A 12,309-nucleotide genomic window follows, 5' to 3' on the forward strand; every position below is an offset into this window, starting at 1 on the left:
GAAGTAGTCGGAAGAATTAATAAATATTTATATTTAAATAAGAATTTATGATTTAAAAGTTAGTATGGTAAAATAACATTGTAGTTTCGTATAGCGCCATCTATTTTATTCAAGTAAAAATTTAAATTTTGGGTAAAAATCTATAATTTTAGAAGAGCCGGTAGCATCATCAATGTTTTCACATCGTATATAAAAGGTATCTATATAAAAGGCGAAAAAAATTTTGAAAACCAACTTCCTTTATTGCTTATAAACACGGGTAAGGCAATATAGGTAAACCGGAAGTTAAAGGCTTAAATTTATCTTTCTCATGATAGTTTAGAATTTTTTCTACCTATAACTTGATATATTAAATTTATTTTTACTATAACTAGTTTTTAAGATATATGCATTTAAAAAAATTTTTACAGATTCGAAAGTCACATTTTTCGCATCCTTGATGCTATCTAGGGAATCAGGTGTGCTAGCGAACTAAAATAAACTGCAATTCCGTTAATTTTTAAAAAGGGTCGGCCGAAAATGTGCCTTTTTTTAATTTGACATGGAAATGGACCTTTTTTTAATAAAATTTCTAATCGTTTTCATAAAGGTTTAGAAATATATTTTAAATATGCAGATTTTAACTGGCCCTTCTCACAATTACCTTAAGAATTTAAATATTATCACCATATTTTTCTTCTCGTTTAATGAACTATGCAAAGATATTCTTCTTTTATCACTCCCAAAGATAACCATTTAAATTCGATCTTGAATGTTTAAACATTTTGGCTTTGCCAGAAGCTGTTTTATCCAGTCTTAACATATCAAACAACTTTTGAACCTTTGACTAAAAATCTTCTTATTCTTGTCGAAACCTCCTTTGGAAAATCAACTATTACACAAAATACCGATGTAATACTGCTATGAATAGTTGGAGACGTTACCAAGTCGTAAACCTCTTATCAGATGTACAATTACGAGTTGCCATAAGTAACAGAATTAATGACATCATTAAACCATATATAACATATGTAAAAAGACGGTTTATTGCAAAGGGAGACACGGCCATAATTGCACATATAATCAAAACAGATATGTATGCGGAGATTAATTTAATAATTAGTCGTAGTCTTACGAGGGTCCGCCCGAATATCAAACATTCTGGAGCTTGCTAATTTATCATCAGATGAAGGCCTGATAAAAATGGTTAAATTCAATACTTAGTACATCGATAATTTAGGACTTCACATGCCTTTTTTTCTATCTCCGGGTGATGTTGACGAGACAAAAAATAAATAAATATTCGAAATTAACTAATTATGTTTATACCAATAGTTATCACTTCTTCCCTTGGACATATTTTAAATAGAACTTTAAGTTTATTTAAAAAAATAAAGGCGGCAAAATCAGAGCATTGCATCAGAACCCAAAGAATTTTTTTGAAACAAATAATACAAATTATTATTTCAATATAATTATGAGTCCCACTTCCATTTTTATAGAATGACCGTTTTTATATTTTCTTGATAAAATTTATTTTTAAAAAGAATTAGTATAATTTAAATATAAAATTTTTTAGGTAATTGTAATTAGGGATTAATTACATTTTTAAAAAGTAATTATGTCCATTTCTGATAAAAAAGATTTATTTTAAAAATTTCACATATAGAATTTTTGACATAAAATAAAATTTTTCTACATTTATAATTGTGGGTCAAAAAAGGATTTTTTAAAATGAGATTAAAAAGAAAAAAAATATTCAAGCAGTGCGCAAAAAATGAAATCCTGATAAAAAAGCTTTATTTTAAAAATTTCACATATAGAATTTTTGACATAAAATAAAATTTTTCTACATTTATAATTGTGGGTCAAAAAAAGGATTTTTTTAAATGAGATTAAAAAGAAAAAAAATATTCAAGCAGTGCGCAAAAAATGTAATCATAAAATACAAGGACTTTCAATTTTTATAAATCTCAGAAACATTTATATGCAACTATAAATAAGGAAGTGAATGATGATACAGAAATAATGATGAAATGGAAGTTAATAGATAAATTCCTATAATTATAATAAAGATGCAAATTATGGATTGTTTATTTTCTAACTTAATTAGTTCCACTCTAAACATAGGCATAGCCAAAAATTTGCCAAGGGAGGGGGGCACCCCATAAATTTTATTGGAGGTCTTTAGTTCCAATTATTATATTATAGGCCTTTAGCTATTGTTAAACAGTGACACTCATGTATTTTATCTTAACTTTAAAAAATTGTTTTTTTACATCCTTAAGATATTTATGGCGTAACTTAAAATATTTCAAATGTAATAAGAATTGTTTCTTTCTTTTTGTTAAGGCTGCGTCCAAAGTCATTAAAAAAAAAAAATAAATAAATAAATTTTGAGGAAAAAAATAACATAAGCTATTTTTAATGTAAAAATAAAATAGTGTCCTATTTCATTTTTCGGTATTTGTAAAAATTTATTTTTTTTTAAAAAATAATAAAAAAAAATAAAGTTGAATAAAAATATATTCAAAATTTTGAAATTTTTAGAAGAATAGTAAGTAAAATTTTTAATGATATTAATTTTTATAAATTTAACCAAAACGATTATGAAAATCCAATAAATAAAAATATCAGGGATAACATGGTTGGGAGAAGTGTACATTTAAGATTAGTAAGTGTCTATATTATAAATTTTGAAACAATAATTAATAACAGAGATTAAAATTTGATGTCTTTCTAGGATTTTACATTTAATAAGAATAAAGCTGTTGGAATGAATGCCCATGTTTTTCACAAGACCTTTGTATTTTTTTTAACCATAATTTAGCCATTATCTTTAGAAATTAATGTAAAAAGAATAATAGTGTATGATTTATTAAGACATAGACTATTTATATAGAAAATATTTACTAAGTTTTATTGAGCTAATATTTTGACATCACCTTATGTGATTAAATAGAGATTCTATAGAAATTAGGCAAATTCTTTATATATTAATATATTTTTTAGTGTCTGAGTATAATTTTATGGAGAGCATCAGAGAGCACAGAAGCCTCTGGTGTAAAAGTGACCTAAAATTTAGAGATTCTGTAGAAAACAAGCGAATATGGGAGGAAATAGGAAAAACCTATAGCTTGAATTATGATCAAGTGAAGAAAAATTTTTAGCAGTAAAGGCTAAATTTAATAAGTTATATTTTCTCACCCAGCAAAAATCAGGTAAAAATAAAAATTTTATTTTTAAATTATATTATATTTTAGGTTCTGGATCTGGATCTGGAGTTCTTAAAGGGAAAGATGTCATATATATTGAAAATTATTCATGGTTGAAGGAAAATGTTGAAAATATTACTAAATTTTCTGAGTCAAGCTTGATATTGACACAGACAAATGTAAAATATTAAAAGACAAAAATATAAATTGATTTTAATTAGGAATATGAAAATAGCCATCTGGGAAATTTTATATTTGTATTAAAAAGTAATTTATTTTTAGGCAGAATCATATCTGAATCAAATTGCTAATCCAGTATTTGAATTGGATGCTGTACATTATTTTACTATTATTTTATATTTATTATTGAATAATAGTTAGATCAAGATACCACAAACAAAGAGAATGAAAACCCAATTATCATTAAAAATATTCCAACTCCTATATTTAAAAGGAAAAAATTAAAAGTTATAGAATCTGAAAGAACAGAGATTCTAAAAGGTAAAATATTAAATAACACTTATATTATTAAAAAAAATAGAAATATTAGATTCGAATAAAATGGAAAAGATTAAGGATGTACATCATATGATGGGATTCTATCAATCCTTTTTGGATCAAACTAATGCTATGACAATTGATGATATATTTAAATTTAAAAAATTATTCTCTGACAATTTATCAATATTCAAATAAAAAAACTGTTTATTTGATGCAATTATTTACAATATATATGTATTTATTAAATTTATAAATGAAAGATAATAAAAAATATAATAAATTAAATATTTACATATCTTATAAAATTTTCTCTTATATTATTAGAGTTCTCATTTGAGCGATGGTATTTAGATTCAATAGATCAATTGAACTAAGCTCTATATTTTGAAGCCCTCTCTATCTATTATTATATTATGCAATACAAACTGCCTTAACAATTTGAATTGAATTTACTTATTATTTTGAAACTTAAATGTGTCCAAAGTGTTTTGTTATTAATTTGTGAAAATTTTAAGTATTTTTTCAAATGAATTTGGACGCAGCCTAAAAACAACTTTTATATTTTAAAAAATCAATTTGCTTATAAACTAATATTAAATTTTATATTTTATAAATCAATTTACTTAAAAAACGAATGTTCAATTTTATATTTTAACTTTAAAAAGATCAATTTATTATAAACTACATTAAATTAAATTGTCAATATATATAGGAAACTATTTTGAGTTATGTGATAATTATATTTTTTAAATTTAAATATCAATAAATTGACTTAAAAATTGTATTCTTGAAGTCTGCACCATTAGAAATCTTTAGAAATTTCATGGTGGTAGCGTATCCTAAATAAAATTTTCTAAAATATTAAATATAAATTAACTTCTTAAAATTTTTATAAAATCCAATACTATAAAATAGAAAAATTCAAGGATATTGTAAATTATAAATTATGAAACAGACCTCAAATAATAACGTTAATATTAATATTGAATTTCCAACATACACAGGTAATGGCGATGTTTTTCTGTCGTTTCGAAGACATATTCAACGATGCTCAGATCTCTGATATCGAAAAAGCATGATCCTTCACAAGAAGACTACCAGACGAAGAATACATCAAGCTCAAATCGATATGTTCACCTACCGATTTCATCAATCCATCGATATTGATTGAAAAATTTAGGTTATTACACCCGAGGAAATCTACAAGTTCGAAATTGTTATTATTCAATGCAGCTGTACAAGGTAAAAATGAAAGTTACATCAATTGGGTAAGTAGATTATGTATTTTACAAAATGAATGTTCGTTAAGCGATAGTAGAGTCATTGAAAAAGTAAAAATTTCATCAAATAGCAGAAGTATCAGGCAGAAAATTACGTTGAAAGAGAATATTACGTTAGCAGAAGTCTTTAAGTTTAAGAGATGATTTTGAGGAGACAGAATTAAAAGAAAATAAGTTGAAAACATTTCTTTAAGTGAAAAGACTGAAGAAGAAACAAGCGTAAAACATTTGGAAAGACAAAGAGGCATGAAAGTTGAAGAAAACAAACAGGTGGTCAGATACGACGATAGACATAATCCACGATCGAATAACGATAACAGACAACTATGGACTACGAGAAACAACAACTTTCAAAGAAATAATTATCAGGGAAATAATTACAACCCTAGACATCAGAACTATAATGCGGGTAACTACAAAAACGTTAGGGCAAATTACCCAGGATTATTCAATAATTCTTCGAGATATGATAATAGAGCTAGTTATAATAAAAATGACTATAATAATAATAGATTTAATAATGATTATAATTACAGATATAACAGACATTATAACGATTCAAGATGTATTCAAAGATATAACGATAATCATAATATTGGAAATCGAGGAACAAATCAAATGTGCAATTGTAAATATCATAACAACGACAATAATCAATCACGATATACAAATAAAGTAAACACTGTAAATATAGAAGAGATAAAAGAAGATGATAATGACAAACTAGAAAGAAAAGAATATAATTTATACAATTCAGACATAAACAACATGGATGCCGATAATAATTACACAGCTAACGATGCTTATAAGGTCACGGTATATTTGAACGACATGCCTATTTTGATGCAGATTGATACCGGATCAAGGTATAGTATCCTACCGATGTATGTTGCAAAAGAGATTAGTATCAAAATATTAAATAAATCAGACACAAAATTAACTGGTTATGATGGGAGAACAATAAAGGTGTTAGGAACTGTCCAAGTAAAGGCGAAGTTCGAAGACAAAACCCAAACATTAGATGCTTATGTTGTCCAGAGTGACAAGGTTCCACTTTTGGGTAGGACCTGGATAGCAGTCTTTAGAAATATACTAGATAGATTTGTAAACTTAGTCGAAGAAGATTATGACAATACTATTCAAGAACTGATCAAACAATGCGAGTCAAAACTTAGCAAGAAACCAATACTACGCAATTATGTCAAACTACATCTAAAACAAGGTGCTACACCGAAAATAATACCTCCCAGGCGTGTACCTTATTCAAGAATTGACTTGGTTACAAAAGAACTACAGAAGTGGATAAGCGACAAAATAATCGAACCTGTTGAAGAGGTAAGATGGGCCAGTCCTCTCACTCCTGTTGTCAAGAGCGATGGTTCACTTCGGCTATGTGCTGACTTCAAGAATACTATTAATCCTGCGTTAGAAGATTTCAAGTACCCAATTCCACGCATCAATGATCTTATAGCAAAGTTATCGAAAGGCAAGAAATTTACAAAGATCGACTTTAAAAATGCATTTCTTCAAGTTCCAATACACAAAGAATCAAGAGATTTTCTCACTATTTCAACTCATAAAGGCTATTTCAGGTTTACAAGACTTCCGTTTGGATTAAAAACTTCGTCAGCAATATTTCAACAAACTATGGACAATATTTTCGGGAACATGAAAGACGTCGTGTTTTATATTGATGACTTATTGATTACTGGGGAGGACGATGAAACTCACGTGATCAACATAAAAATGGTATTTGACAAAATATCAAAGTATGGGCTTACACCAAACTTCACAAAAAGTATATTTTTGAAGAAAAAACTACGGTTTCTAGGTCACGATATAGATGACTATGTTTATAATTCACTTGTTTTTTTTATAACTAGAAATTTTCAATTATTATTTAAAAAAATTATTAACTTTTATTTATTTTTCTTTTAATTTATAGTGATATATTGTATATATTAGCGTCAATGTGTTTTTCCTGACAGTGTGTTATTTTTTCAACTTTAAATTTAAAAATCTGATTTTACTGGAAATAAATTCCATCATGTTTGAAATACCTATGTTATGAATTGTAGACAAACCTTTAAGTCATTTATAAATTATATAAAAAATATGTGGAAAATTTAATATAAATTATATTACGTTCAAAAATTCATGGCAAAATTGTCTAAAATTTATAGGGTAGGCATCAGAGTTGTTAAAGAAGCGCGCTAACTTTTTTGGTAGATATAGCTAATAACGGTTTGTAATTATTTAATTTTTTAGCGTGCTATTTTTTTTGAAAGTAGCTAAGTAGCCGCTACTTAACTACTTTTAAAAAATATAATGAAGGTAAGTATAAACATGAAAATTTAAATATAATATCATGATTAATTATAATTTTTATGATATTATTTAATTTTGAAATTGAAATATATTTTCAATTTGTAATTTATATTTTCATTTGTATTATAAACCTAAATCACGTGTTAATAATTTAAAATGTGTTCGCCTATGGATATCCAAATCGTTGAAAGTGATTCAGACAATGATATTAATGAAATGGAAGATACCAGGGAAGAAAATGTTCTTAATAGCTATAATACAAATTTCCCATTCCCTAGATTTGAAATTTTTTTAAAATAAATATATAATCCAAAACTGGCTTCAAATTTATTTGTTTAAAATGTAAAAAAAATATGCTATAACCCCAAGAAACACCTAAAAGTAAATTGTCATTTTTACATTCTTATAATATTTATTATTTATTTTATAAGACTGTTCATAAGTTTTAAGGAAATGGAGAAACATCTAAATAATTTTGGTAAGGCGACTCTACATCCAAAAAGACTAATTTAATTCAAACCAAATTAATTAATAATGCAAAAATGACAATATTTCTCAGAAATTGGCTGATAAAGTTATTGTTGATTTTATAATTTATAAGGTTCAGCCTGGTTGATAATCCATCATTTACCATGATGATTAAAATTCTATCCCCTGGTAAAAGAATTTTATGCCGCCAGACACTAATGAATAAAATAGTAGATAACTTTAAAATGATGAAAGATGCTCTAATAGTAGAGTTATCAGAGATATCATATATATGTACCACGGCAGATAGTTGGACACATAGGTAATTGATCTGATTAAATATTTTTGAGCTTATTTGGGAATCACAGGCCATTGGCTAGACCATAGGAATTTAAAAGATCTGTGGCATTAGCCCTCAAAATGATAATAGGATGCCAGACATACGATGTGCTTGCAAATAAAATTATTGATAATCTATCTTATATTAAAAATATGTATATAAGATTAAATACGTCCTTACCCTCAAGTAGTGTTGTTAATTAGTAGAGTTCTTTCGACTACGACTAATAGTCGTAGTCATGGAAATCGACTAAAAACTTTAGCGACTAAATTAGTCTATTAGTCGACTAATTTGGTCGACTAAAACGATTAATATAGTCGACTAAAACGACTAATATAGTCGACTAAAACGACTAATATAGTCGACTAAAACGACTAATATAGTCGACTAAAACGACTAATTTAAGTCGACTAAAACGACCCGACTAAGTTGATCTATTTAGTCAGCATATAGATAAAAATATATATTGTAAACATATTAAGTTAAAATTTATGTGAAGATTTACCATAGAAAAGTGACAATTGTCATAATCGTTATTTTTGAACTTTTTTGAATTTTTTTAAAGTAAATAGGTAAGAATATATATTGTAAAGATGTTAAAATAAAATTTCAGTGAAGATGTACCATAGAAAAGTGACAATTGTCATAATCGTAATTTTTTAACTTTTTTGAATTTTTTTAAAGTAAGTAGGTAAAAATATATATTGTAAAAATGTTAAAATAAAATTTCAGTGAAGATGTACCATAGAAGAGTGACAATTGTCATAATCGTTATTTTTTTAACCTTTTTGAATTTTTTTAAAACAAATAGGTAAAAATATGTATTGTAAAGATGTTAAAATAAAATTTCAGTGAAGATGTACCATAGAAAAATGACAATTGTCCTAATATTTATTACTTTTTTGCTGAAACGAGCTGACTTTAGCTTACGCCCGTTATTATTAACTGCCATAATTGACGTGTATGGTTTAGCAAACCTCGCTAGCTCTAAATTAAATCATGATTGAAATGATATCTAAATTTCATAAATACTCATAAAACTTATTCAAATTATAGAAGAGTTTATAAACTTTTAAATAAGATTAAAAATAAATAAATTATTATATTATTTAATAAAAATTAAAATTCTGTCATGTAAAAAAAATAAATTTTTAGCAATCATTTATTAATGAAAACTATATTAGGATAAAATTTTAACCTTCTGGTGTAGTTAATTTTAAAATGAGATTAAATGGTTTTCCAAGCCCCGGGGTTTACTTAACCCCAGTGGCGTCACTAGGGGGGGGGCGCGCAGGGGCTCAAGCCCCCTGAAAAATTTGAATAGCCCCCTGAAGCAAAAAAATTTTTTTTTTAATGGTTCCTTAATATCCCCTTAAACTAAAAAGAACTTTTTTTGATTGTCCCCTGTTTATTATAATTCTATTAAGTAATATATAGATTTAATTTTATTATTTAAAACTTAATAAGACTATCTAAATTTTATTAGATTAGATTAATACATATAAATTATATTTTCACTATGTCAGCTTGCAATCAAATTCTTTGTTAAAAATAAAATATCAATACCATGCATAATGTTTAAATATCAATTTAAGCATTAACAGTTGAAGTTTAATTGATTTTTATTATTAAATTATTATATAACCCTAATTAAATAGATATAAAGATTTATTAATTGAAAATTAACAAATTTAATATTGTAAGCCGAGTTTAAAATCACTATTTAAATAAAATGACTTTGCGATTTAAAAATTTAAGCATTAAAGACTTTATGAAAAAAACTAAAGATAAAAGTAGCAATAATCTTGAGGACCAAAGAAGAGGATTCAATAATAAAGCTGGTGATGAACAAAGTATATTTTATACAGTTTTAAAATTCAAACTTTGATTTAGTTGAAAGACGATTAATTGTAGTTTTAAAAGATATAAATATTGCCAACAAAAATGTTAAAAGAAAGAAAATAGGTAAATAAATTTATATATAAGTCTGTGTCCAAAATGTTTTGAAAAAATCCTTAAAATTTTCACAAATTAATAACAAAACACTTTGGACATTTAAGTTTTAAAAAATAAAAATTTATTAGTTAATTATCTAATTTAATGGAAGGTTTCTTTTTCACTTAATCATAATTGAAGTTATATGTTTTTCCTATTTCCTCCCAAATTTGCCTAATTTCTATAGAATTTCTATTTAAGTCATTTTTCACAAGAGTATTAAACAATATTGATTTCTTTAGTTTTCAAGTTAAGCAAAAATTGCTTTACAATATATTTCCACCTTTCAGGAGCAGGACACTAGAAATGGGAAATTTTTTTAAAATTTTTCTATTATAATCACATAAGGTGATGTCAAAATATTAGCTAAATAAAACATAGTAAATATTTTCTATATAAATAGTCAATATCTTAAAAAATCATACACTATTATTCTTTTTACATTAATAAAGATAATATTGGCTAAATTGTTTACTCAATCATTCATTCATAATTTGATAATTATATATTTATTTGTTTATCCTAACTTAATAATAAACTATATTTTAATAAAAATGCTAAATAAATTTAGAATAGTTTGCTTATTTATATATATTTTTGAAAAATGGATACTATAATATGTTTTTATATATTATATTTACAAAAATAAATACACTGAAAAGAAATACATTTTAAAATTAATCTTATTTAGATTCATTGAATAATGAAGAAAGTATTGTGAATGACATGATTGTAAATAATGTAAGTACAGAAGGAAAGAAAATAGGTAAAAAAATTAATTTATATATAAGAAAAATAACAAATAAAAGAGCAAATATACCTTCTACCATTTTGAATAATTATATTCAAATAGATGATATTGTTTCTTCTAATCATTCTGATCAAACAGAAACTTTTTATAAGTGTCATGTCTTTTATCCAATTTTGGATATTATGATAAATGAATTAAAAAAGAGATTTTGCCAAGAAAACACAGATATTTTAATAGCTATAAATGCTTTACATCCCTCCTCCCCCCTTTTTTTAAATAATGATATCATTAAACCATTTATCTTATATTATAATCTTCCTGATCCAATGGAAGAATACATAATACTAAAGGCTTATATTTTAACCTATAATAAAAAAACACGAATCTACGTGTAAATCAATAATAGATTTGATAAAAATCTTACCCATAGATATATTCCCTCGTATATTTAATTGCCTTAAAATTGCGTTAACTACACCTTTTAATTCCTGCTCTTGTGAAAGATCGTTTTCAGCATTAAAACGGGTGAAAACATATCTTCGATCGACAATGGGTCAGGAACGATTAAATTCGTTGGCTCTATTGAGCATAGAAAAAAATATTATTAATACCATTCCTATAGATCACATTATAGATGAATATGCAATAATGACTAGCCGGCGTAGAGAACTTATTTTATAAATAATTTAACCTTATAATTTTTGAAACGCAATTTTAGGCGTTAGTATCTGCGAGTAAATATATCGTTTAATATTTATTTTATAAATTTTTTTTTCATATACAAAATTAGCTAAAAGACATGGTGCTTATAAAAAAATTCTTTTTGAGATAGGAAAAAATCAGAAAAAAACAGTAAATGCTTTCTTTTGATATGACCAAAGTTTCTGAAAAATTTAATTAAAAATATTTGAATACATTGACAATACATTGACAATACAATAATATATAAGATCTTAATTGCTTTCATCATATCACTATGGTACTTATTTTCTAGCTCCCAAATTATTTATTTCTAATTTGGCACACTTAAATTGTAAATAACTCAAGGCTTCAATATATTTGCATAATTTCTTCCAAAGATAATTTCTTCCAAGATTTTAGGTGTTTTTGCTTTATCAATATATCTAACATACTAGATTTTGATAAGAGTTAACATCGTGTATGTCATGGCTATGACTGCAAATTAACCAGCATCTATTATTTGTGTGGCTATGTGATTTAAGATTATTACTACAGCTGCTGAGAGCATATGATTGCATAATTAAGATGAGCAACAATGATCAACTGTCCAGTAGTTTATATAGGATTAAAAATGGAAGATAATCTTTTAGAAATTTAATATCTCACAATAATTTTCTCGATTACTTATCTAGCTTCCATCATGTCATCTAAGAGGAAGCTCTAACCACCATATAGTTTTATGATTTGGATTGGTCGTTTATATTCTCTTCT

At 25.6% G+C, this 12,309-nt stretch overlaps 1 protein-coding gene and 1 long non-coding RNA gene across 10 annotated transcripts in view; one reads left to right on the top strand and one right to left on the bottom strand.

Annotated features, from left to right (window-relative positions):
• The window catches only part of LOC135922942 (dnaJ homolog subfamily C member 11-like), a 90,112-nt gene that overhangs the window by 3,755 nt on the left and 74,048 nt on the right, over positions 1-12,309 (bottom strand). The gene's annotated exons all lie outside the window — the stretch shown is intronic.
• Positions 2,617-3,681, top strand: LOC135922511 (uncharacterized). Its single transcript, XR_010570941.1, has 5 exons — positions 2,617-2,653; positions 2,992-3,200; positions 3,243-3,373; positions 3,416-3,527; positions 3,572-3,681. It is a non-coding gene; the product is annotated as an uncharacterized LOC135922511 (long non-coding RNA).

Source organism: Gordionus sp. m RMFG-2023, chromosome 1 (genome assembly GCF_954871325.1).
Source record: "Gordionus sp. m RMFG-2023 chromosome 1, tfGorSpeb1-WG-v2, whole genome shotgun sequence".
NCBI classification, from domain to species: Eukaryota; Metazoa; Nematomorpha; class Gordioida; order Chordodea; family Parachordodidae; genus Gordionus; species Gordionus sp. m RMFG-2023.